The 21,778-nt window shown below is 41.1% G+C and overlaps 2 protein-coding genes and 1 long non-coding RNA gene across 7 annotated transcripts in view; 2 read left to right on the forward strand and 1 right to left on the reverse strand.

Moving 5' to 3' along the window:
- LOC126924390 (putative aminopeptidase W07G4.4) overlaps positions 1-21,778 on the reverse strand; it is a 213,603-nt gene that overhangs the window by 164,085 nt on the left and 27,740 nt on the right. For 3 of the 5 annotated variants that reach the window (XM_050738822.1, XM_050738817.1, XM_050738819.1), the window contains exons 1-2: positions 11,591-11,736; positions 4,635-4,805 (exon numbers count right to left, since the gene is read on the reverse strand). The gene's annotated coding sequence lies outside the window, so the exon portion shown is untranslated. Of the gene's footprint in view, positions 1-4,634; positions 4,806-11,590; positions 11,737-21,778 lie in introns of those variants that run through there. The other 2 variants (XM_050738826.1, XM_050738820.1) reach the window with 2 other exon arrangements.
- Positions 1-21,778, forward strand: part of LOC126924393 (alpha-2B adrenergic receptor-like) — a 127,378-nt gene that overhangs the window by 85,431 nt on the left and 20,169 nt on the right. The window lies entirely within an intron of this gene.
- On the forward strand, positions 13,050-20,731 carry LOC126924433 (uncharacterized). Its single transcript, XR_007713519.1, has 3 exons — positions 13,050-13,259; positions 14,347-14,568; positions 14,659-20,731. It is a non-coding gene; the product is annotated as an uncharacterized LOC126924433 (long non-coding RNA).

Consider the following 21,778-nt stretch of genomic DNA (forward strand, 5'->3'; position numbering starts at 1 on the left):
GTTCGATGCATGTGGTGAGAAAACTCAGAAAGAAAGGCGTTTCAATCTGGCTGAAAATTTGAATCGGAGCTTCGAAGCCTCTGAGAACAGTTCGAGATCCAGGAACATTTTTCTGCAAGAAACTCGCGTTTGCCGCTCTTTCTATTCATTCGAACAAAGCCGCTTCTTTAATCGTGGCCCCGGATAAAGCGTGTTTGTCGGTGGCCGAAGCTATTCACGTCGGCATGGCAGCCCGACCTAAATCGACGGAAACGCTTTCCATTTGTTCGCCGTGACGGTGCCGGTATGCCGCGAAACGGCTCCCCTCGGCCTCTGTGTCGAAAACGTGTCCGACCACGACGCGCCGATTCCCCTGGAACGACGCAAATGGATCACCAACTACCAGCTACCCGACAGATTCCAAATTCACGATGGCTTTCCCGCCGTTTCCACGCTAGTTCCGTTCAAAATTGAATCGCATTTCGCGAAACTAATATTTCCCGACACGCGTATACGGTTTCGAATACGATCAATGAAAATAGGCATACGGCCAACAAACGGATTACATTTCACGCAGAAAGTGTGCAAGATCCGAGTATTCGAATAAACGATGATTCGAGAATAAATAAATTAAGATATTGTTACGACTGCCTTATAAATTTGAGACTCGCTTGTGTAGAAACGGCAGTAAGAAAATACCATTTATTGCCACATCAAAGTTATTATTTGCATGCGTTATTAGGAAAAGAACGAAAAGTTATAATAATAGATCGTTACTAACGTAGAGTACTTTAGGTAATTTAGTAGTTCCGGCAATTCAATTTATGATCGTTTAAATTGTCACTGACATTAAGAATATCGATTTAACAATGGAAGCAAGGGCAGCTGTTTCCGGAACTTCCACTTTGGGTACGTATAAACGGTCGATCAATCATTATCCAATATCCTCGTTACCAAACTTAGATTTTATTTTAAGTTGCAGAATAAATGAATATATATAGTATATATAACCGTCGTGTTTGATTAAAAAGATATATCAAATATTTATCGCTCGCGACAGCAATATATCGCACTATTAAATTAAAGATTTATGGTAGACGTTTTGTTACAATCTACTGTAGTAACTAACGTGTCAATTAATCTTTATCGTGTACGTAATTTAACCAGTTAGCGGGCCATTTCTCAAGCAGAAATTTGTAGAATCAGTGCTAAAAGTTAATAAAGAAAGATCAATTTCAATTAGGTCGATTTTCGTTTTCGTTGTTGCAAATATCTCTTTAATTCTTGCAGACCGCTCACACAGTACCATACATCTTCTTATCACGTGCAGCCAACGTGACAGACCACGCGTTCATGTGAATTGTACGAATCATTCTTTACTTGATATCTTTATCCTAGTCTAAATATTCATTCGATCATCATATACGAATTGTTTGCAACTCTATCGCTTGGTTATCTCATCCTATTCTACATTGTACGTATATGCATACTCCTGTTCACAGTCATTTCGCAGAGATTTATTTCGGTACCCCCGAATTTCTGGATTCGATGCGCAGTCCAGTGCGTTCGGACGAGCCAAGGATTTTTGCTGAAAGAACATCCAGTGAGACGCAATGTATGGCTTTGTAACTACGAATCGTAGCGTGCACTGCGGCCAAGATATACAAATACGAGAACGACGTTCAAAGAAAATTTAGACGATGCTTAGAAGATTGGAGCGTAGCCCGACTGGTATAAACTCGATGGAAGAAAATTCGTGCATAGTATCTTGCTGGTTGGACCGAAGACAGTTGAATTATAGATGTTACAAATAAGCAGCACTTAAAGAACATTACGCAACAACGGTAGGGTGAATTGGAAAATTCTGCTCTGTATATATCACGTGTGACAGATGATTTGCATATTTGGCTGAACTTCGGTGTCATTATCAAAAATAGCGTCAGGCTAACCAAACGTCCCATTACGTGATATTGCTGGAACGAGTTGCGCGGAAAGAAACCGCGCTCCCCATTCTCTACAGTTCATTGTTCACCGCCTGTAACCGGTGATAATTTCCCGCTATGGATCAAAAATAACGACAAGAATTGTTCGGTTCATTGAGCAAAAGGAACCATTGCGTCTGCACTGTTTCACCATTGAATTCTCAGTTTTTCGATGGTATTCGCCAGTATTCTAGAAGGAGAAAATCGACCGGTGATCTCGGTAAAAAGCAAAAGCTTGGATCCCCACGCTGGGAAAACGTTGGGACGAGCAGCCACTTATACGGTACATCCGCAACCTAGTTTTACGATGACGGCATTCGCGCAAAAGAAGCGAATCGGCCTTATTCGTTGCCTTCGTATTCGCAAGTTCGACGGGTGGAACGTGCATTTGGATAAGTGCTTTGCGAATAGCAAGAAAACGCGAGACACAATTTCTTCTTGAAAGGGAAAGGAAGAAAAGGGAGGGCGGGAGATCGAGCACGATAAGCGGGGAATGGAAACAGCGTACACACGAAATTGTGGAAAATCACTAGGGGTATCTAGGAGACGTGTGGCATTGGAGAAGAAAACGTATTGCGCCGGATTTTGCTGAAATCTCACACTGAGCTCGCATTAAACTCGACAGAAATGCACTGTCATTAACTGAAACGTCTCTCGGCGCAAAAGTGCACACGTAACACCGGATCCGGTGGATACTTCGAACCCCTTGCGGAACGCGGCTAAATCCATTTTAATAGCCCCGGGCTCTCGTTGCTTAAATCGAAGACCCGACCTTCTTCGAACAAATATTGCTTTCGTTTTGCCCTTTGAAGAGAGATTCCCCATAAATTTTATAAACAGCTTCCGACCATCGAATTATATTGGGCAATTGTTTTTGGCTATTCGATTCATTGCTCGATATAAATATTACATACGTAATAGGTATTAAGATACTTGCGGATCTCGTATAAAATATAATAACTGATCTAGATAGCTAAAAGTCGATCAATCTACATTACATGTTCATGCAAAATGACGATCCAGAATACATGGTAAAACTTTCGAAAAGTCAAAATCGAGGTACGTTCATGGAAAAATCGTACACAATAAACATTTTAGTAGTCGATTAGTTACTATGCAAGAATTACTATAACTGCAAAGTGGAGTTACTTCGAGACGAATAATCACAGATCGTAAATGTTGGAAGTAAGGATTGCTACACAGTGTCGTAAAACATCTCAGTGGTTTTTTTTATGCGGGGATGAAGTTGCTTTATCGATTGCGTCGGTTCCGTCAACGTTGCGCTGCAAATCGTTAACTGGGTTTATGATTCGGACGTTACAACCGCAGGGAACGTACGCAATATACGCCCCTTTCTGCGAAGCATTGCATTTAGAAAGTACATCGTTCCTTAGCACACGGTGGCTAGGCAATAGCGTGATGTTCGTCGTAAAACTGGATGGAAAGTAGCTAAACTACTTTCAGTTGTCGAATCCCTGGATTGGAATGCCAATTAGTTGCTCGTGTACAAACGTCGTAACAAACCATCTGATATTTCCTTGTTTCAATTCCATAATTCACAAGGACTTGTTAACGATGCAAAGCTAAAGATAGAGAAGAGGCAAGTTAGGAACACGTATATTTTCCTCGACTATGTGGAAAGTCATGACGAAGAACGTGAACTGGATTCATGGTCACGAAGTAGATGGTGTGCCTGGCTACTTAACGTAGCTAGAGTTACTACCTCTACAGCCAACTCTGAGTTTCGTTTCTGAGACTACTCCGTTGGGTCTGAAGGGAAGTTGAAGATTAAATCGGCTTTACCTGTATTCACATGTTTCCTGTTTTCCACAAAGGCACGTATTTACCGAAGGATTACAGAGCATTGAACGTATCCGGATTTTCGTGGTAGAACTAAGGTCCCCGGAAGCGCCTTTAAAGATAGCTCGTCGCCAGATATCGGGCAACGCATCCTCGAATATAATATACGTGAGAGATAAAACGAGGCAAGCAGAACAGTTCTCTTTTAACCTCGATACTTCGCGAACACCTATTTCTCCCTGTATCGGGCAGCTTGAACCAGTTTTCACTATATGATTCACATTTGGAGGGTAGTTTACAGAAAACATAGTATCAAATGCAGGAACTTTAAGGTAAAATCAACTTGAAACGAATCCAGTAAAGGCTTTAAAGACAATTTTTTTCTTTACGAATAGTAACGTTCGTTGATCCCTGAACGACCCACATTAATAATTTTCCAATTTAAACTTCATACTTTTTTATGCAGATCCTGAAAATTAATTTTCCTTGGTCATGCCAGTTTCGTAACGAACCGACGATATGAAGTACGAACAGTGGAATCAAGGACGTCAAGAAGAGTCCTGGAGATTTGGTTTAGAAAAGTTCCTCCATTAGCCAGGAATGTCAGAAGAAAGAGGGCGCGTAAGAGGAGAAACGAGAGAATTCTTGGACGAATTAAATTACATCCGCGAACGTAAACGCGAGTACGCTTCCTACTGCTAGGATGTACGTTACTGGTTATATCCTGGTGCGGTGATGGCGCAATGAAACCAAATGTTCGCAGATCGAATTAGCCGACCGGACGCGTTCCAATTGCTGCGACGATGGTGAGGTAAAAATAGGTCTCGAATAAACCGCGAATCGAGATTTCTTGGCGCTCAGATAGTTACTTACCAGCACCGAGTCGCTAGGGAAGAATGCAATTACGCTGAGTCCAGGTCGTTGTTTTCTCTGGTAGAGATCGTTTGAAAGTAGAATGGTTCCTTTTGTTCCACTAATTTCTTTTGGAAGACGGTATCTCCTCGCACGTTCCACCGTCTTTTGTTTTTCCCCGTGCAGAACTGTCTGAAAGGAGATCGAGGCGTTACTCATGACAGATGCGCTTTGTGTTCATCTCAAGTAGTTTCTACACGCTTAAAGTTAACCATGACTCCTTCGAGTGGTACTTCAACTTCCAAGATGTTCGTAAGATTTTTCGAATAAAAACGTTGCTGTATTTTTTGAAGTATCGTTGAAAGTGTCTTTCCCGATAAGTTATAGAGGTGAAGTTTTTTTAGAGACAGACTATATACGTTCTCTGAAAGGATTATTTTACAGCAACGTACCTTCTCGGGAATAGAGCCATCCAGGCAACCCTAAACTCGATATACATTTTTTATACTCGGACCGGAACCCGTCTGAATGATTCCTATCGAAGGATTACAAAAAACGTGTTTACCAGCCCAAGAGACACATAGCTCTCCGTGTTCGGTGTGTCACTCCGATGAGCTCCAGACATTTTACGATCACCATAAAAAGAAGCTGCTCCGTAAAAGTAAACAACGGTTACCTTGATAACGCTCCCCAAAAAAGAACCATAAAATGTCAACTATATGTCCCTTGATAGCTCCCTGTGAGTCATGCAGGTTTCCATTTTAAAATTATACAAAAAAACCTTATGTTTGCACCACCGACAGGAAAACCAATGTACCTCGTTTCGACTAACAGGAATTCTTCGATAATTCGTGAAACAATTTCACTACATTCGAATCGGTCTTCGGACTAATCAGACCAGCATACACGGACTGCGGTTCACAGTTGCGCTTTGTGCCTTGCTGGAGAGTGGGCGTACGAGAATTCAGGGGGCGGAAAGCAACAGGACGCGAAAGGGAGCAGCCGTGTGAGTGATCGGGAACAGGATGGAAGACGGACAAGGGGTGGAAGTGGCAACTAGCGAACGTTTCGAGGAACGTAGCCCGTGGCGAATTCGCGAGCCTTAGCTCGCGAGGCTTAATCTTAGAGTTGAAGGCTCGTTGGGTTCCACCACGTTTGCATGCAGACAGCAGAGTGCACGCGAGCACATAATTGAATCTCGTTGCACCCGAGGCTATTGGTTCCTATTGTCGGCTTGTTTGTACGTTCGAACGAAGCCGCTGCTTTCGATTCGTACGCCGGCCGGAATCTCTTTTCACCGTGCGACGGAAGCACGCGAGTCGGCAAGCTAGCGGTCGCGGTAACGAGGAGAAATGCGCCACAGCGACGAATCTATTGAGAGTAACGAGGTCGATCGTGAAGCTGCCGCTAAATCTCGGTGTGGCTTTCTTTCGTTAGACGGCAAAGCGAAGGAACTGACGAACGCGCGGCACAATCAGGACCAACGGCTTTGTTTTGCCGAGAAGTTTTCCTCTAATCTTTCAACCGGAGGGATATCGAATAAAGGGGATATCCGGGTAAATTTAGTAATTTTGAGAAAATCGAAGTTATATAAAAGGTGTCGTGGCTAAATGGGATCACGTAAGTGGAGTAAGGTAGAGTTGTTTGAGATAAAAGGATATTTTAGTCAAGCTAAAGTAATTTGTAAATCGCGGAATTTAGTTAAGAAGCATTTTTAAACTATCCATTTTCATTTCTAAATTATATTTTTACACTTTCCTGGAAATACCGAAAATACCCTACAAAAGATATTGACATAATATGAAAATATTTTATTTTACCCTTTTCGTCTATTTTTACATAGGGTATCATCTTTTGCCCTTATACGATACCTGTACAATATACGACAACCTGTATAAGGCTGTTGATGTCGATCGCGATGAAATTGATGACGCAGGTTCTGTAAGGGTTGAGGAGCCAACAGACAACCCCATTTAGACTTTTCCCTACGGGGGAAAAATTTTCAACAAACGATCTCTGCGAATATTCCCATCGATCAATAACATTCAATCTTTCACCTATTAACAGATTTCATAACTATCGGGACGAGTGGTATTCGACAGGTGCTACATCGAGAAATATGAAGTGGACGCAGTATCAGTTCCAACTAACGGCAGAGTGCCGTGGAATATGCGCGGCTCGCTGTACCTGTTACTCCATGCAAGCTTTATGCAATCGATCAAGATGATGGATTCGAATTTATACTTTTGCTCGAGGTGTTCTGACAAAACAACAGCTCGTCAATTTGACTTGGAAAATTCTGCAACATCGCCAACAGTGTCACGACTTTAGATATAATAAAAACACGCTTGCATCAAGTGGTAAGAGCTTCGTAACACTCGCCACACGTTTAGATCGATCTTTGTATCGCAAGAAAGCAATAAAAGTGGCAAGCGATCGCGATGTGAGCCTCTCAGAAGCAAAACCGGACAAATGTACTTTTTGTTTCCATCGGGTACGTTTTCTCGCGGAAATATTCAAACGATTCGCGAATACGTCGTATATCCTACATTTGAAATTTTATTAGCTCTGTTACGGGACCTGACTGCCACCATTACACGAGATTGGAAATCTGAATAACGAGATAACTCGGCTTCCTGGACTAGCAGAAAGAAATAACGTTTGTAACAACGTGACTTTCCTCTACTTCGTAATTTACGGACTTGACCAGTTTGGCATTTGAGTGGGTCATATAGCAGATATGAACTATAGTACGGTGGTCTGTAACGAATTGCGTTACGTCAATTTTCATACTGTTTGAAAGATTGATGAATGGCTTTTGTCGACTGTAATTACAGCAGGTTGAGTCACCGCGTTATGTGCAGCTCCAAGTAACATAATAGGCATAATTGAATAGGCCGTGCGTACATAATTATTATCGCAGTACACTAGGTTGCGATTTCGAAGCAAAACGCGCATTCTGTAGTACGCCATATAGGAACGTTTCTCTCGGACATGCCTCATAGTCTCTTTCTCCTTCTCTCTCTCTCTCTCTCTCTCTCTCTCTCTCTCTCTCTTTCTCTTTGCTCGGAGGCTGGCCCTTGAAACAGGGAAATAGTTGAGCCACGTAATTTATCAACTGACCCATTTCCTGAAGTCACAGCCGAAAGATCGGAATACCCTGCGAGAGCGTTTCGATTGTTTCCGCCCTCAAGCCCGCGTAACTCGGATTCTCGCCGAATTATTACGCATTCCGCGGCCTCCGCCGTTTGATTCGCTTGCATCCTACCACCGTCTCTATTCCTTTTACCGACCTTCCTACACAACCAACCCTATACGTTCTACTCTTTTTTCCACGCTGCATCGTTTATACGATTGCTGCTATTCGATGAAACAAAATGCTCGAATATACAATGGGGCATAGGTTTGAAACTGGTAAACTATGAATTCTAGCAACTTTTGTATTATACATTTTTTACTGTTATTGCTAATGGTCATAATATGCTACACGGTATATGTTACATTTATTCGTTGCTCTTATTAACTATAAATCCATTTGGTAAAATGATGGTGTATTTTTATACCTCTCAATTTTATTAAAATGACGAAGATTTTTGGAATAAAACTGTGAAACATACGTGAAATGTGATATTTTATTTTTATTTGCTACACGGAACAGCTGAAAACGAAACAACAATTGCGAGGGAACAAATATTTTTCGAATCGATCGATTTCGAAAACTTTGGCCTACCTCGTTTCCAGATAGTTAATTATTGCAATTATTGCTGAAACCTCGGTATCCCGTTTTCAAGTCAATTATTATTATTTTACAATCGCTCATGGAAATCATGGTTTCTTCGTTTCAACATAATTACTTACTGAATTTCCTCCATCGATATTTTTTCAATTGAATATGGAAATTTTGTCTCTTCTAGTTACACGGTACTTTCTTATTATCCTTTCATTCGATTCTCCTTCGATCGGCTACCAAAGTCTTCGTCCCTTTTTTTCTGATTCCGAGAATAGTTGGTTATTCGTTTCCCCGTAATTGTTTCTTTGTCGAATATCTAAACTTTGGTCTCTCTTACTTCAAGATACTTCCCTATTGCTTGTTCTTTTTCCACGCGAGCTGAAATTAAACAAGCCCGTCGATCCTTCGACGTATCTTTATAGAAAATCGATGGAAAAATTGTGTTCCGGTCCGTGCCGCTAATTACCGGTATAATAAGCGCAATAATCCCTTCTTCAACGGCGGTAAGTCGACGCCTAACATCCGACCGACAGAAGAACGAAGAACAAAGGTGAAATGTAGGCGAACACGAGGCAGAAGCATCCGGGCCTCGTTAATCGGTATTTAAAAATAACGAGGGAGCCGAACACGTAGAGATCCAGTTTCGAAACGACGATCCGTCCCCGGCCTGAAATACGAGTTGACGTTCTCGAGTTATCAGCAGAAGGTGGCCTCCGCTCGTTAATTCCCGCGCTAATACGTGCGGTCCTCTGTGACTGCTCATTACGGCGGCTGGTATTAAACGCGTGGCTCTCTATGCTTTATTACCAGTTAAATCCTCTAACTCGATTCGTTGCTCGACTGTTCGATGTTTAACAAACCTATTAGAGAATTTCATCCCTTTTCTTTCGTTTGTTTAGATCATCTTGCTTCCATAAAGTACGAAAATGAAATATTGTACAGCATGTGTCTTCTACTCTTGACGTAATTCGTAAATTATTTATTCTAATAAGTATTTCTGAAAGATAGATAACCCAAGATTGTAACATTTGATATTGCTATTAGTAACTTTTATACGAAACATTTTTTAGCAGGGCACCAGTCATCTATTCTGGAGTGTAACTCTGTATTTTAAAATTATAGTATTTTTTCATACCTGCTATCTCATAAACTTTCATTTGGCCTATATAAAAGACAATTCATTCTTTTTGTAGTCATATATTTTTTAATGATGTAACTCGTCATGGCCAACAAAAAATTAGAAATCACGATATTATTCGTACAACTAACCAGAGTAAACCAATAAAACGTAATTTATGGAATAACAAGAGTATTACCGCGGTGGAGTAAAGACTTTTTTAACAGCTCACGGCTCGGTAAAAGAAATAATTTGATAATTTCCCACATACGAAGTGTGAGCGTAATTCCTGTATAATTATACGTACAATAATTTAATAAAACGTACAATTTCCACGGAAGGGAAAGAGAGCGTACCGAAGTGAATTACCTGCTCGGCACGGAAATTCTGGCAAACGATAAACGCGCCGGACACTTTCAAAAAGATTGAATAAAATATACAAATAATGCTTCCGCCGCGTCGTGCGAATCCCGTGGAAATTTCGCGAGGAAGTCGAGGAGATAAAGCGAGAACCACGATCGAATAAAATATTAACGCGGAAAATGCGAATAGGTCGTGGCAACGAACGACGTTGCCTCGGAAAAACGTTAACGTCTGCGTCACAAAATTAACGCGTAAATTATACATTGCCATAAATTTTCAGGAATTGTGCCACTTAAAAATGCCTGCCCGAAACAGAGAGTAGCTGGATCTAGTTGCGATTTAGAAACGATTAAATTATAAAGATCGGACAGGATCATTCCGCGGACACTTCGGTTTAGACGTCGAAGTAATCAAACGTTTCAATTCGACTACGGCAACTCGGATTCCCAAGAAATTCATATCTCAGCCAGCTATTTGGCCGAGAATGATTTCGTTGTAGTTTGTCGAAGGACTTGGGGCAAATAAATTTGGATTTCGAGCAATTACGATTGGCTTCGAGAGATAAAAAGTCCAAAATCAATTTCGTATCGTAGTCCTTTCAATCGCGAAAGTAGAGGATTTAAAAGACAAATTTTTCGACTCTATCCTGAACTGATCCGAATAATTAATCATGAAACCAACATTCGTTGGTTAATTATACGCGTGCAAGCACATTCGTATCGTGGAAACAATAAAATATGATTTCAAACGAATGGAATAATAGTATTTATATACTAACGTATCTCGCTAGCTGGTGATTATTTTTGCGAACAATAAACGAATTGTGATATGACTGTTATTACTCCTTCATGTACGTAATACATATTATATAAAACTTATTTGCGTCACGATGTCGCGTGACTTTTCCGAAACGGCAATTTGTTAGCTCGAGGTTATTGCTTATCTGTATCGGTATAAAAATATTGTACAGAGTATTCATTTGTTACCATAGATAGTTATCGTCATTTACGCCAACAAATAGAAACGGCTTTTAAACGTTTCGAAATTATTTTGTTTACGATTTTACTCGCAATAACCTGAAACGAGAAAATTATTTGTTTCACTATTTATCAGTAAAAGCATTAAACGATACCGAATTCGTCCATTGTACGAAAGCGAAGATTGAATATAAACTAAAATCGACCACCGGATCGGCTACCAGCAAATGTTAGAAGTAAGAATGATGATACGAGTGCGCCACATTCCGTAATTGGACGTAACAACCGATACTTTCGCCAAGTTATTGTTATTATCGCAGTTTATGTCGGCGACAGTGGTTACTGCTCGTTTTGTTCGCCATTTTATTGCCGTGACGCGTTTAGTTAATTAATTCACTGCCTGGAACACCGTTACTTCTCAGCAGATATCACCTCTAAACATGTTATGTACTCTGTTATTTACTTCGGTCTGTGCAAACAACCCGGATTTTCTAAATGAAAGAAAGCTGCCTCAAACGCAATCGATACAAACGACGCAATAATGCCATTTTAACTAGTTAGAATTCTATTTCCTTGTCCGATTATCGCTATCTTCGCCGATTCTTGCAAATGACTTCGCGAAATGAACTTTTACGATTATGTTGACATTACATACACTTCGTAAAAACATGTATAGAAACGTACAGATTCCCGTCTGATAATCTAGTTGACAAAGCACTACTGTGTCTACTGATTCGATAGAAACTCAATGGAATTCTTTATGGTTAGTTTGACAGACACGGATCATTACCTGAGTCCATTGAGCACACGATCACTGCAATCGGTCACCGTGTCCCAGAGTCACGATTCGATTCCCCTGTCTCACAATCAGTATTTATAACAAACTTGAGTTCAGCAGGTATCGGTAAATGATATCAGACGATTCTCGCAATCCTATTAATTATACTGTTTCAATATTTATACGATATGTATAACAGAGATACTAGTGTAAGCGAGCTTCCAGCAAACTTATAATCACCGACACCTGGTAAAAACTACAAACAAGGTCTCGCGACTTCCACGATATATTTCACTGTTTATCGCGTCATTAATATCGCGTCAAATTGCTTGTTCAAGGATAGATCGTTTACAAATTACTTATAACCGAAGTTGGCGACTTGCGAGGAAAATTACTTGACTTGACCGAAACATTCATCTGACTCTCGTAAACCTGCTTTGCCCTTTGTAATACGTATATACACGATACTTGCAAACCTTAAAACTCGACATACGACAACTACGAACGAAGTTATGAGGGGTATCGATCAATTGCTCGAGGCAAACGCGTTGGCCAATCAGGTATCCCAATTTACTACGTTGCCCGGCAATAAATTAATTTCCGAGGCGTTGAGACCTTCGGTAGTAGCCGCATGCCTAATTTGCGGTGGAACAGAGTTCGCGATCCGTTCCACGGAGTTGGATGTTCGCCCTGCCAAGGAGGATGGAAGCGGTCAACGTGGCGTTGCCACGAGTCCCGCGTCATCGCGACGCGTAATGAGGTCAATAACGCAGCGAGCAGCGTGCAGGCGTCCTCGAGAGCACGAAGGATGGCGCAACAACGACAGGAACGTCGGCGAACACAATGCGCTGATGGCGTCAGAAGCCAGCGACGCTGGTGCACCGCGACGCCGCCAAAGAACGGCCGCAGCGTTCGATCGAAATTCGTGTTTCGTTCGTACATGCTAAGCTCGCTCGACCAGAATTCCGCTCGTTCGAATTCGTTTCATCCGTTTATTGAACCACGTCGAGTATATTGGAACCTTTCGTTAAAAATCATTTACTATATTCGTTGGGGTTGGTTTCAATTTTGAGGAAAGTTGAAAACTACGCACTGGAGAAAGTATGGTACTGTTCGATAATGGAAAAACGCATTGAAAATGGAAATATTATAATATAAGAATCGGTATCTTTGTTTAAATAATTTTGGTCAGAAATGACCGTTATAAACGATCAACAGCTTTTTGGATATCGGTAATTATCAGATTACTGGATACGACTATGGAAACCGAAAGAAGTATCTTTAGAATAATAGAAACTGGAATATCGCCATGTTTTTACTTCTTTGCCTGGTTATGCACGTTACAGATTTTGTTTTTCCTGGTTCAAACAGTACATAAGTAAAAGTCGTTTGTTTCGCCGTAAAACTGTCCGATAGTGAAAAATTATTGCCATCGTGTAACATTTGTTACGTCAAACCAATTTGTGTGTTATACGCTTGGATGCACAGGCGCACGAGCGCGACATTACCGGTGTTGTCACGTTGGAACTAACTTTGCACAATTCCAGTGAGCTAGAGTTACGCGGTTCGGTTTAATCGTAGAGCAGTAACTTCGGTTCGAGTCGTTTGACTTCGAGATTAGTCGAAAACTCAACAGCTCCGTTCACGAGAACAGACTATTTGTCTTTGCACGCGGTGGCCCGTAAGTTTTTAATCGGCGGCAACAAGAATTATTGTAGCGAGTCTAGGAGAGAGTGCAATTTTAATAACTCGTAATTCGATATTCAACGATCGGCGAGTTAAACAACTTTCAAAGATATTAAAACACGTAATATTTTCGAGTTCTCGATGAATGAAGAAACTCGGATGCCAAGTTGCATCGTGTAGCCTGCCGCTTGATTCATTAATAATCGACTAACTGTTGATATCAATAGTGGCCGGGACGACAAAAGAACGATCGGAATATCGAAGACCGCGTACGACCGTTACTCATCGCTGATTCGTCGTGCCGCGCCAAAAGCAATTTGAATATTTTTCTATCCGTCGTGTTTCCAACAAGGACAAAGCACGCGAAATTCCGCCACTCGGTGGAAATTTATTCTCGCACGTCCGCGCTCTATGCGCAACGAGATCGCCGCCGGGATCCTATGCAGATGTATGCGGCGAGCGTACGATACGCGGCGTGCAAACGATGGAACGAACAGCTCGAAATAAAAACCTTGTTCGAAAAAGAAGGGTCGGTGGAAAAACGGCACGATGAAGATAGAGGAAAGAGTAGAGACGGTAATAAACCATAAGTGTGGCTGTATTAAAATCGCAAAATTGAAAAATACAGCGCGCTTCATCGCGCCTGGCGTCTTTATTTCTTCAGGTGCAACAAAAATTCTCTTCTTTGAAAGTACGTTTACTCTGCCATCGTCGCTCCTACCACTTTCGCCACGTTGCTGCTCTCTTTAGCTTTTTACTCTTCTCTCTACTTTCTCCCTACATGGCCGCAGCATGACTGCGAAATTTAAATCAACGCCGGTTGCTCTTTCGTCGCCAATAACCTCGCCGCTTTTTTCCGCGAGCCCATGAAATATTTGAACACGCTAGCGTTGCTTCGTCGCGGGTTGAATAGTTTATAAATATTGATTGAACCCGGAGGTTTTGGCGTGGAGACCGCGCTAAACGCTGAACAGCATGACAAATTAATCTGTCCGAAGGAAATGATTTTTTGTCCCTTGGCGTTCAGCTTTCTGGTTAACCGAAGTGAAAACTTTTTCTAATGATCCGCTCTCTCGTTGAAGGAACCAAACAAATTACACGAAGCTCTTCATTTGTGAGTCCACCCGCCCCCACCCCCCAGGTTAAATAATGCGAAAGCAGACACGTTACATCCGACGATATACGTCCAACTTTCTCATGACGTCGATAGAAATATCAGAAGCTACGATAGTAATCCAACGTTCTTTCAAAATATTTCCAACGACATTCCGATATTCTATCTTATTCGAGAGAAATTCCAAAAAGTACGTTTGAACGCTATCAATCTCCTTATGCGCCTTCCCCGTTCTATATCCGATAAAAATGATTGTCCGAAAAAACGAACGAAATTACAGCCCAGACTCATCTGTCGGCAGCATAGCACGAAGGCAATCGACTGAATCCTGAGATTCCGAGATTCGTTTGGCTGAGAGAAAAACAAAGAAGAAAGGAGAGAAAGAGAACAAGAAATAGGTAGAGAGAATTGGTAGGTCGGTAAACAATTCATCTTTAAAATTCATCCAGATTCTCTTTTATATTCCACCGGTACGACTCCGTTTCCGGGCCGCATGAGCCAGAGATCCATCAAAAAGGTTCCGGTGTGCTTGTAGCAGCATTCTCCACGGATAAGGGTGGAAACGGATACGCGGGATGATGGCCGAGCCGGGGTCGTGGCAGAACGGGAAAACAAAACCGGGCAGGAGATGAATCCGTGGATATGCCGTAGCGTCATAATTCCTTCCTTATTGTTTGTCCTCCATTTTTTATCTGTGGAAAACGAGAGACTGTCGGCCGGCCTTCGAGCAAGGTCGAAAAGAGGTAAGCTGTCTGTGAGCTGACAGAGTGGAAAACAGAAAAAACGTGGCACGAAGAAGGGAACTGGATGAAAGGGGGGCGCGATGGGAAGAGAAAAATGAAAGAATCGCGCCTCTGAAAAAAGATACGGGATATGGATTTCGAAGCTGGACAGCGGCTACTGGGAATGGGATTTAATGGCATCCGGAGACCAGATGAGGGTATCATAAATGTTATTTTAATAAAGAGGACAGAATAGAGTGCAGAAGAAACATTTATCGCTTGAAACCCTGTAGTCGAAGAGAACTAGTATGTCTATGATGGTGGAAGAATAAATAAAGAAGCAGTGGGGATTAAAGAAGCTAAAAGCAATAAGTGACATGGCATGTTCGTTTCCTACTTAATATAGTGAAAAAGGCTGTTTCTGGGCAGAGCAAACGGCCAACGATCGTTCGCCTATTAGCTTTCTCCAACAAGCGTGTTTACACGCACTAGTTTCCACGATGAAAATGTTTGTCGTATAAATTAGCGATCCGTAACGGCCTGTACGAGCGTACGTGTCACTTTGCGACAGAATTCTACCCCATTCGTATGGGGGAACGCGTAGGTCGATATTTGTTCTGTGAAAAAGTCCGTAGAGATGTTCGTATTCGTGGCAGATCTCAAAGAAAAATCGCCAAGTTTCAACAAGAGAAACCATTTGAAAGCGTGTCTCCATGGTTACTAGCGATGGTGCCAGCGATAATCGTGAGAATCTTTCTAAAAAAAGCACCGAAACCTTGAAGAAAGACGAAAGCTTGGTGATCCGACGCTACTTACGCGAGATAAATTCCTGACTTTTTGTAGGAAGATAAAAGCAAACCCCCCCCCCCGCTCAATGAAGAAAGGTGAAGGGTAAAACATTTGTGCCTGACCTATGACGACGGGAATTTCTTTGCTTACTATCGTAGAAAGAATCAGTTAACAGGCACGATCGACGTTATTAGACCTGAAAATTTCAAAAGAATTCTCGAACGTGGACGTTTCAAAGAGTAATATTTTTAATATTTTCTTTGTGACGTAAAAAATATTCACTTCGCTAGTAACCTTTTCTTCATTCCGTTTTATCTACATCGAATTATACTCGTTTGAAGCTTAATGTGGCTCACGATTACGCTATCTAGGTTGGCGTCGATTGACCAGTCTCAGCACTTCTGAAATAATTAATAACGAACAACGAAAGGCTTAAAGTATCTGTGCGTGTGGCCCCGTGTCTCTTTGTGGCGCAAGTCTCGTGGAAAAAGTTAGTAAAGCGGGCGGATAAGTGTTTTTTAAAAGGCATCGCTGTCGAGATCGTGCTCACGGTGAAACAAGAAAGACAATTAAGTGCCAGTTTCTAAATTCTCGTATGGACAATGTAAACCAACGATGAATTTAACATCGCGTAATTCTTCGTCATTTACGAGGCCGTACAATTTCCAGCGAACTCTTAGAACGAAAAGTTATCTGTGCCAGAAATACTACACAACGCATAGTCGAGAAAGAATACTCTCTTGTTTCGCATACATTTCGCGTGTTCGCTGAAAGAACGAAAGAGAAAGAGAAAAAATATGTGTGAGGGAAAGTATGTAATGTGAATACACGAGGCTCGCGCGTAACTCGCGTGTAACTCGCGTGTAACGTTGAACAAAAGCTATGAAATTACCTTTAAAGGACAGTCCGGAAGGATACGTGGAGTTGTTTAAAATGTAAAAAAGGGAATGTAGGAAAGGAGTATACCCTTTTGATCGTGGCTATTGTTTGCGACCTGTAAAGCATACTCATCAAGAATTAAATTTAGCCCGCATTTAAGCGAGAAACCAAATACAAACGAGCTCGTGCTCTTCGTGCTCATAGCGTTTATTCGTAGTAAATCTATACTTTGCCGAGAAGCTAAATTACCGAAAGGATTCTTTCAGTTGAAAATCAAAACAGCAATCTCTAAATAACTTTTCAACGTGCCAGGGTAAAATTGTTCGCGTAATTCCAAAGTATTTCGACGGAAAAATGATTCCTCTTCTGTGTCGAAACGCTACCCGTGTCGTCGGAACGAAAAATCCAAGCCACGATATCAATGTTGCCGTACGAAAAATAAACGAAATCTCGCTATGTTACGCAATCTTGAAACATAAGCGGGCTATGTTCGCAGATAAAAACTGGCTGGCTGGATAATCCGAGATAAAAGCCCGCCGCGGTTTCGACTGTCCAAAAAAAACTTGAATTTCGGTCATCCTCTCTTTCCTTCGAGTTGGTGAGATCAGATGGTGAAGTTTGGGTTAAATAACTGGTGGAGATCCGGCAGGAATCGTGTGCCAGCATGAGTTTCAAACGGCTGTCGGGCAAGCAAAACGGGCGAGGAGCTTTAAAGCTCGAGTTCGTGCTACGGCACGTACCTACAGATGATAGTCGTTTTCCCCGTGACGCTCTCCGGTGTTTCCTTCGAACCAGGAACTCCTTCGATTCGATGCAACCGTTAGCTTTGCAAAAACGAACCGTGAATCTTTCATGTCTCTCTGACTTTCTATAAATGAAGCTTTACCAGTACAATTTTTTACATTTGGGATTAATCGTAACAGGGAAGTATTACATATAGCAGCGTCCGATTTGTGCATTGTCGATTGCTACTACTGTAAGCTGTTCAAAATTAGCTGTAAATTAAATTTTAATACTAGAATTTCCTGTATGTATATCTTATGCAACATTATACAGGTTAATACTACTGCAATGTACTTGAAATTATAAATTAAATTTTAGCTGTAGAATATTTGAGGTTCAGAATTCTGATGAAGGGATATACGTATATTATGCTGTATATAAATTAGATATATCATCTGACCTGTACAGGTTGCTACTACAGTAACCTATTCGAAGCTATAAATTAAATTTTTCTATTCAAATTTTTAATCTCCAGAATTAATGTAACGTAGTAATATTTTGTATTGTCTGACCTGTACCGGTTCCTACCACTTGAATTCGAAGCATATCATATGCGTCGCCTAAGAAATTCGTGCAATCGTTAGCTATCAATATTGGAAAAGCAATTCCAGAAATAATATCGTGTAAAAGAAGTATTGCAGCGACGTTACATAGAAATATTGTACGACATTAGAAAGAAATATTGGTTTCCAAGTAACAAGCAATTAGAAACGCGACAGTAGAAATGGTCCGCCACGAATCAGACTACGAGTTTATCGTCAAACAAATGAGTGGCGCGGAAGATAGCTTCGTATATTGACAAACAGGAGACAGATAAACTTTGTACGTTAACAAGTAACTATGTTACAGGTGCAACTTGTAAAAATTTACACTCGTTCATTCAAGGAATGAAGATAATATTTCGCAATTTTACTTTCGCTTTAATTCTGTTATATTATATATTTCTAAAGTTTCCAAGCCAACATAGGCTGCTAATTTTCCTCGGTTCTGTTAAAACCATACATCTGTATCTGTAGTACCGTTCCTTTTTCGATCTTTTTTCGTGTCTCGCGTGTACGAGATTTTCAACGCAATGCACGTTTACACGGCACGCTTTTCTACCCGCCATTTTTACATTTTCTAACGCTTCGGCTCTAGACGCGAGAACGTATTTGGTATTCCCGATGCGATCAAAAGTACGCTCCACGTAACTCTGCATAATCTTATGCAGTCTGCTCGATTGAAATTAAATCGACAAGAAAATAATTCAAAGCGATTTTGTGACGCTACGAAAGAGGATTCCTTCGATGTTACACACCGTGAAGAGTCGGTGAAATTGGAATGAAATTTCGTCGAACGAGTTCTCGTCCGAAATGGATGAAACGAGCGTGATGGAATTCCAGGAGGAGCCAGAGCTATCAAGAAATTCTCACACCATACAAGATTTTTCCGAGCAATACGATAGAACAAAAATGTCTTGCTATTTCCTCGATCATCCAGTTAGTACTCTTTTATATGTATAGATTTGCAAAAGCAAGCTTCTGGAAAGAGCAGATTTTTTAATAATAATGATCTCGGGAGCATTTTAATAATACGTTCCACCGCAGGAATTCGAGGTTGCATTATCCAGAGATGCTGGGAATTAACGTGTATCTCAACTACCCGGGAACCTTAGCGTCCGTGAAAGCGGAACAATCCTGGCAATTTTAGCCCAAGTCGCCGGATATCAGCCTGACTAAAGTTAACTGTACAATTTGCAAACATTCCGCGAAAGCAGTGCTACATCTTAGCGCTCGCGTCTACAGTCGACGTTCACGCAGAAGGAAATTTATCATCTCCTTCTCTTCCTCTTCTTTAACAGCCTTCTCGTGTTTGATGCACACTTTCCACAGCTTCAAGCTCAAATTTCACAGAATTTTAACCAAAGTCTCTTTTGATAAACCAACTCCGGAATACTGTAACGAGGTATTATATTCGCTAGTCAGTTTTGTTTCAATTACTTTTAATACACAATTCTCCACATAATTTTTACCATGACTTTTTGATAAAGCTTTAAACGACCTGTGCTTATATTTATTGTTTCATTATAACGACAGAATATATTCACAAAGTTTGATCATTAAACCTTGAGGTACTCTATACATTTCCCGAACATGGAGATAAAGAAATTTTGTATAAAATGCAGTATCGTAAAGTTAGTAACAACGAGAGAATAGGAAAATTCAAAAATGAAAAGGTATCAATATGAATCAGTCTTAGAGCGATTTGGATCGGTGAAAATCCAGATTGTACGATTGACCGTATACGCCTGATCGTCCCTGGAGCGTTTTCCGAAGTGGTTCGGTGCACCTGACAGTGGGGAGTGCGCATAAGAGGTACGTCAGAGCGTTTAAAGCGGAGCAATTTGGTACGGGGCCGACGCAGCACAAAACGTCCGACAATGCTATCGTCTAACAAGATTGCAAACGAAATTGGATGTTTTTCTCCGGCTGGATGGAACGGAGAGGAAAAGTATTAATTCGGGTCAGACCGGATCACACGCTTGCGTAAACATCAGGGAAAGAGGAAAAAACGGAGAGCGCGTGTGTTGCGCGTTTCGGACGCGTGGCGAGCGAAGATGACAATTTAATTGCATCCCCTGGTGAAAAACGAACGAGCAAAGCTGGCTCTCCCCAGCGCTGGAACTAATGTTCCCTTTTAAAGCCAGCGCCTCGACAACGGGTTGCTTCGAAAATTGTTTGCCCTCCATCTCCGTGTTTCTCCCGGATTTGATAATACGTAATCCACACGATTTATTCCGCGAAATTGTTCCGCTGAAAATTCTGTGAAATTGCAAGTGCGTGGAAAAACTCAGCTGAAAATTATCGCCCGATAAAAGACGTTAAAACGCATAGGGAAATTATGATGTTCGTGTCCCGCCTTCTTACAATGGAAAATTTTCTAGAAAAATTGTATCGTATAGATCAACACATGTGATTCTTAATACACCATATATTAATGTACCTCTTCTAATTCGTACTAGTAGTTCTTACAAATTTCTGCATCGTTATCTCGCATGTGTACGAAATCACGATCGATTAATTCTTTCGATAGTTTGAACAGATTGTTACATTTTATATAAAACCAGAAGGTACGCTAATGCTTAATGGAATGTATCTGCAATAAATGGATATGTACTGGCATATATTGGGTTGAGAGGAGTATGCGTAGTTTTATTTCTTATATACATTTGACTGGGTCTTTTTTGTACGAGATATTACGGTTTTGTTAATGCACGTACCGTATTGTTCCGCGGGTATACGATACGTGACTCGTGCGAAATTTAATACGTACATACATACGTTACCTCTCAGCCAACACTTTATGAGGGAGTAACCAACGACGTCACCGTTTTTGCCAAATAATATTCGCCGTAGGGCGCGCAAATGGCCATCCAGTTCGGGTTAAAATCTCGATCGAAGTTGTTTAAAGCGAAAATTTTCGTACGTATGCGGTTTAATTAACGTCACGATTTCGTGTTGTTTCAAACACCGTACGATTTCAACTGGCAATTTTAACGAGATATTTCGCTTAGCACTTTAGTTCTCCGATTTCTTGTAATCTTCTCAATGAATAAAAGTTGCACCGGTGGCGGCTTCTTGTGAAAAGACTTGTTCTCATTTCTCTCTTGACCGCGGTAGAAAAAAGCGATTAGGCTTGAAATTGCGTTCTAACCGTGGAAGACAGAAGCGTCTTTCGGCGGGGCGAATTATTTTTTAATAAGATGCAAATTCGCGAATTTCCTTATGCTAAGAGATTTACATCCCTGAGACTCGTGTCTCTGACCCCGCAATTATTAACGCCTTTCCGCTTTCGATAATGAGACTCTAAGCGAGTTTCACGCGAAACGATGTCGCTTTGAAAGAATCCTTCGTTCAATTTCATTGCTGGAACTACAGCAAGTCACGAAATTATTAGAACAAGAGTGCAGTTTTCAAATATGTAGAAATATTTCACTGGAAAATAAAGGTAAAGATGGTTAATACTTCTTGCTGCTACTGCAAATACTCGAGATATTTGTATGAGCTTTGCACGATATTTCAAATATCTCGGAACAGAAATTTACCAAAGAATACCATAGAAAAAGGAAAAAGAAGAAAAATGGTAATTTGGGAAAAAACAAATGTTAGCTGTAGCCCGAGTCCCATGCCTGATATTCCACAATCAAATCCAAATACGAAAAGTGGAAGGGGGGGAAATTCGTGACTC

This window comes from Bombus affinis, chromosome 14 (genome assembly GCF_024516045.1).
Source record: "Bombus affinis isolate iyBomAffi1 chromosome 14, iyBomAffi1.2, whole genome shotgun sequence".
In the NCBI taxonomy this organism is placed as follows: Eukaryota; Metazoa; Arthropoda; class Insecta; order Hymenoptera; family Apidae; genus Bombus; species Bombus affinis.